This window comes from Saccostrea echinata, unplaced genomic scaffold, assembly GCF_033153115.1.
Source record: "Saccostrea echinata isolate AGI-Se365-2 ecotype Australia unplaced genomic scaffold, CSIRO_AGI_Sech_v1 ptg000006l, whole genome shotgun sequence".
NCBI lineage: Eukaryota > Metazoa > Mollusca > Bivalvia > Ostreida > Ostreidae > Saccostrea > Saccostrea echinata.
In genome coordinates, this window is record NW_026889755.1 from 6155326 (window position 1) to 6161458 (window position 6133).

The window sequence follows — 6133 nt, forward strand, 5'->3', positions numbered from 1 at the left end:
AAGTACTGATATTTTATCCTTTATTTTTTGGTCATTTTTAAAAGATTTATAAATCAATTAATCCTTTTCACATTGTAGCTCACACGTTTTTCATGGGCAAATCTTGCTACGGGAAAAAGGTAGTCAAAGCAATTGTTAAACATCGAGCATGTGGAACTTGCAAATGGTGGTCCAGACATCGTCCAAACGTTTCTGTTCGGCCTCACAGATGTGTAAAAAATCATCAAGGAAGTGCACCTATGATGGAGAGTACAGGTGGAGTTCAAGGGGTAAAAGAACTTAATGAAAGTGGTACACCAGTTGAATATTTAGAAGGTGATGGTGACAATACTTTAATTGCAAGACTTAAGAGTGATTTGAACATTTCCATGAAAAAAAGATTTGACAGAAATCATATTGTCAAAAACATTGGTAAAAGCATGTTTTCCTTGCAAGAAAAAAAAACTTAGTAGGTCAGTGATTATGCACATTCAAAAATGTTTAAAGTACATCTTTGCAAAAAATCAAGGAAACAGAGATGGTATGGAAGAGAATTTAAAAGCACTAATCCCTCATCAATTTGGTGATCATTCTCGCTGTAAACCACACTTTTGTGGGTATAAACGCAATCCTAAGGAAGTGTATCCACATCGCAGCCTTCCATACAAACAGCTTTGAAGGATGCTGATTTGCGCACAAAACCTGAGAAACTGTTTGCACCAGTTATTTCAAATGTGGATCAGTACTGTGATTTAGGATCCAGTCAACAATGTGAGCATGCCAATCGAGAAGCAAGTTTACGTGCTCCAAAGTCCTTGCACTATGGAAACTCTGAGTCTTTGGATTTCCGAGTGATGGCCACATCAGCTTTTATCAACGAGGATCGAAAGTATATTTCCCAGGTATTTTTCATTCATTTGGATTTTTTGTTTTGTTTGTTGTTAAAAGTTTTTGTGTTCTTATTTCTTTTTTTTTTCCTTTTGAACTTTCAGGTTGCAGTTGGTTTGAGTTGCCTGATGTTTTTTTTACATTACAGTCCATTCCAAGAAAACTGTTAGTAGTTCAGTTTATTACAGTGAGTTTTTGTTTATTTAAGAAAAAAAATTTGAAGATGAAAATTAATTTTGCTACCTTGAAAAGCACATGCATATCTCATTTTGCTATCTTAATAAAATCAGTTTTTCCCCCATTTTCATATTGATAATTCATTGTTTTGTGCTAAACATTTCAGTTGTAAACTAGTCTGTTTCATCGATTACATGAATGAATTTAATAGGCACATGCAGAAGCTGGAGTATCACCAGGAAGATACACAGAAGCCTATGCGGAGAAGCAGCTGAAGCACCGACACTACATACAGGAGAAAGCAAAGCTGCCATCCCAGAAAAGGAGGAGACTTATGCTAAAGCAGGAGAGGTCAGTGACAAAAGGAGCTATGGAAGCTTTGGAGGGAGTTTCTTACCAATCTGGTCAGTTATGAGTTATAGTATTTTTATGCTATTACGAACATTGAACATGTTGAGGGCATATGTAAAGATTTAGTTTTTCCATGGTTATAAAGTTATTTTCATGGAAATTAATTTTTTTAAATATTACTTTTTCATATGAAGAGACAGATTGTTATTTATTTGCATTTTTTATATTATTGTTACACTTTATTTATTTAGGTGCTGGACACGAGGATAATGTTGATATTGAACAAATTCCTAGTCCTGTATCCAAGGGATATTTTAAACCTATTCCCAGGTCTCCTCAAGACAGAATTGCATATGTTACCTTTGATCTGGAGACAACTGATCTAAGTAAGTAACCAATACTAGAAATAAAATTATCGAATATTAAAATATTTATTGTATAAACATGTTGCTATTTGTATAATCATTGTAAATATTATTTAAATTTGAAAATTTTTTTGCAGTTCGTGGAGGAAGGATCCCACATATTACACAGATTGCGGCATCTGACATGACCCCCAAATCACAGAGGGAGTTCAACTGCTATGTGCTTCCTAAGATTCCACAGTCACAGGAAGCCCAGAGAATTAGTGGAATCACCGTGTCTTCATCCAATGTATTAATGGTAAATGGGAAGGAGGTAGAGACTGAATAAAATTCTACAAGAAAGTCATCTTGATTCCTCACAATGGCAAAAATTTCGATTTCCCTGTCTTCATGACAGCACTTGCATCTGTGGATCGTGTATCAGAGTTATGTGATGTTGTGATAGGCTTTGTTGACAGTCTACCTTTGTTGAAAAAGATCTTTCCTGGACAAAGTTCATACAAACAAGACAAGAGGCCCAAGGGCCTTAACGGTCACCTGAGTATAATACAACAATTTAGAAGTTAAATACACTGATAGTTGAAGCTTTGTTGCCCTAAAGCAAGAGAAGTAGGAAGATCAGGATCAACAAAATAATTAGTCTAGTATTCAGTATCAACTCATAAATTAAGTTCTAATTTGTCCCCCACTTAACACTATGCAGACTATTAAAAAACTATTAGTGCTTCTGTACTATTTATAAACCCATATTAAGACCTCTAGCATTGACCTCTCTTATGGTCTTTGAAGAACTTTTAATAAGATAAGTTATTTTTGTCTCATTTTTATTTATCTATTACTTACAGGTCTACCTGTTTATTAAAACTAAGAAAGTACTTTTTTAATTATACAATAAACATTCTTTCATAATTATCTTATTCTATTAACCTTTCAAATACATTACTTACAGTGATTAATTATCAAAGGTGAATGGAAAAGGGGAATAACTTCTCTCAGTAGAATACAAATTAATAGAGCCCTGCCCAGGACCAGAATGCTTAGACCAATGGTCCAGATATTTAAAAATCTGGTAGAAATACGCTTACTCATATCATTTAAACTTTTACTCAGTTTGCTTCCAATATGCCCAGAAGCAGAGAAGAATTTCACATGTACAATGCATTTTCACTTCAGATTCAACAAAGCCTTACCCTAACACCAGAACCCAAGACCAAGGGTCAAGAAATTTACAAATTTGGAAGAGTTACCCTCATCATCATAACTGTGGACTTCAAAGAATTAACACTTTTCCACTATATTATCAAAAGCCCCCCCCCCCCTCGTTATGCCAGAACCCCTGACCCTAGGACCACAAGATTTAAAAATTCTGTTCGAAGCTCCCATTTTCAACATAGCTAAGCAATTTCTTTATCAGCTCAACACTAAGGAGCAGACTGGATTAATTAATGATTAATAGAATTAATGCTTTTTCAATATATAATCAATAGAGCCCCCCCCCCCCTCCTCAAGAACCCCAAAAACTGAGGCCATATATTTACAAATTTTGGAAGAGGCATCCTTGTCTATCATAATCATGCACTTAGTTTGTTTATATAATCTCCAGTAGCAGAGAAGAAGATTTTCAAAGAATCAATGCATTTTCGCTATATAATCAATAGAGCCCCGCCCTAACACCAGAACCCCTGACCCTGGGGCCATGAAATTCACAATTTTTGAAAAGGCATCCTTATGCATCATAACCATGCACTTAGTTTGTTTAAATCATCTCCAGTAGCAGAGAAGAAGATTTTCAAAGAATCAATGCATTTTCACTATATAATCAATAGAGCCCCGCCCTAACACCAGAACCCCTGATCCTGGGGCCAAGAAATTCACAATTTTTGAAAAGGCATCCTTATGCATCATAACCATGTACTTAGTTTGTTTAAATAATACCCAGGAGCTGAGAAGATTTTCAAAGAATTAAAGCATTTTCACTATATAATCAATAGAGCCCCGCCCTAACACCAGAACCCCTGACCCTGGGGCCATGAAATTCACAATTCTGGAAGAGGTTCACCTCCTCCTCATAACTATGTACTTAGTTTATCACCTTAATGCACAGGAGCAGAGGAGAAGATTTTCAAAGAATTAATGCATTTTCACCATATAGTCGATAGAGCCCTGCACTAACACCAGAACCCCTGACCCTAGGGCTATGAAATTCACAATTTTGGAAGAGGTACTCTTGCTCATCATAACTATGTACTTAGTTACTTTATTTAATACCCAGGAGCAAAGAAGAAGATTTTCAAAGAATTACTGCTTTTTCACTTACATAATCTATAGAGCCCTACCCTAACACCAGAACCCCTGACCCTGGGGCCATGAATTTCACAATTTTGGTAGAGGGCTCCATGCTTATTACAATGATGCCAACAGTTTGACTGCTTAATGTCCAGAAGTAAAGAAGAAGATTTTTAAAGATTGCATTATTTTTGGTGGTTTTAGCCCCACCCCTCAGGCCCCAGGGGGGCAGGGACCAGGCACTCTTGCTCATCATAACTATGTACTTAGTTCCTTTATTTAATACCCAGGAGCAGAGAAGAAGATTTTCAAAGAAATAATGCATTTTCACTATATAATCAATAGAACCCCGCCCTAACAACAGGACCCCTGACCCTGGGGCCATGAATTCCACAATTTTGGAAGAGGCACTCTTGCTCATCATAACTATGTACTTAGTTACTTTATTTAATACCCAGGAGCAAAGAAGAAGATTTTCAAAGAATTACTGCTTTTTCACTTACATAATCTATAGAGCCCTACCCTAACACCAGAACCCCTGACCCTGGGGCCATGAATTTCACAATTTTGGTAGAGGGTTCCATGCTTATTACAATGATGCCAACAGTTTGACTGCTTGATGTCCAGAAGTAAAGAAGAAGATTTTTAAAGATTGCATTATTTTTGGTGGTTTTAGCCCAACCCCTCAGGCCCCAGGGGGGCAGGGACCAGGCACTCTTGCTCATCATAACTATGTACTTAGTTCCTTTATTTAATACCCAGGAGCAGAGAAGAAGATTTTCAAAGAAATAATGCATTTTCACTATATAATCAATAGAACCCCGCCCTAACAACAGGACCCCTGACCCTGGGGCCATGAATTCCACAATTTTGGAAGAGGCACTCTTGCTCATCATAACTATGTACTTAGTAACTTTATTTAATACCCAGGAGCAGAGAAGAAGATTTTCAAAGAAATAATGCACTTTCACTATATGATCTATATAGCCCTACCCTAGCACCAGAACCCCTGACCCTGGGGCCATGAATTTCACAATTTTGGTAGAGGGCTCCATGCTTATTACAATGATGCCAACAGTTTGACTGCTTGATGTCCAGAAGTAAAGAAGAAGATTTTTAAAGATTGCATTATTTTTGGTGGTTTTAGCCCCACCCCTCAGGCCCCAGGGGGGCAGGGACCATGAAATTCACAATTTTTGTTCCCCTTCACCCATAGATGCTATATACCAAATTTGGTTGAAATTGGTTGAGCGGTTCCAGAGAAGAAGCTAAAAATGTTCAAAAGTTTACGACCGACGTACGACGACAGACAAAAACGGATAGCAATACATGTAGGTCACCTGAGTTTACTCAGGTGACCTAAAAATCTTGTCAGAAACCTACTAGCTGCAACATATGATGCACACAATGCCCTTGAGGATGTAAGATCACTAGGCTGGCTCATGAAGCATGAGAAAGTAACAGATAAATATCTCAAAGACTTTTCGTTTTCACCTGAAGCAGTGAAAAATCAGTTGGCATTTAACAGAGAGAAAACCAAAAACATTGGATCATTAAATCCATTAATTGCAGCTGGTGTGATGAAGATGACAACAGCAGAAAATGTTGCAGGGTCTGGTTTGTGTCTTGCAAATCTTCGAAAAATTCACATGAGTGAGGGTGAGGATGGACTTCGAAATATTTTTGTTAGCAAAAACAGTCATGGCTAAGCTCGGGTTACTTCTTGTAGGAAAACATTGGACACTGTTATTCCTAAATTATCTGAATTTTTTGACAAGTAAAATTCATGTAATTATGTGTGTCTTGTTGTGTACCAATTGTACATCAAAGCAAAAAAAAAAGAATGTTGATTTCGTATTTGATATATCACACATAATATTATACTGTAATCCCTAGTGAGTGAAATTAATTTTCTTTTGAGGTCAGGTGATGTTTTCAATGATCAGACAAGGGACTTATATGTAATGTAAACATGCTCAAATGTAGATTCCTTTTTAGTCATAGTCGACATTAGTTGAATTACAAATATTTAAGGATGTCAAAGGTCAAGGTCATATATCAAGGTCAAATGATTAATTTTTTTTAAT

General features: G+C 36.6%; 1 pseudogene; it reads left to right on the plus strand.

Annotated features, from left to right (window-relative positions):
* The first annotated feature begins 84 nt into the window (after positions 1 to 84).
* On the plus strand, positions 85 to 5761 carry LOC133180241 (uncharacterized; annotated as a pseudogene).
* Positions 5762 to 6133: the final 372 nt, after the last annotated feature.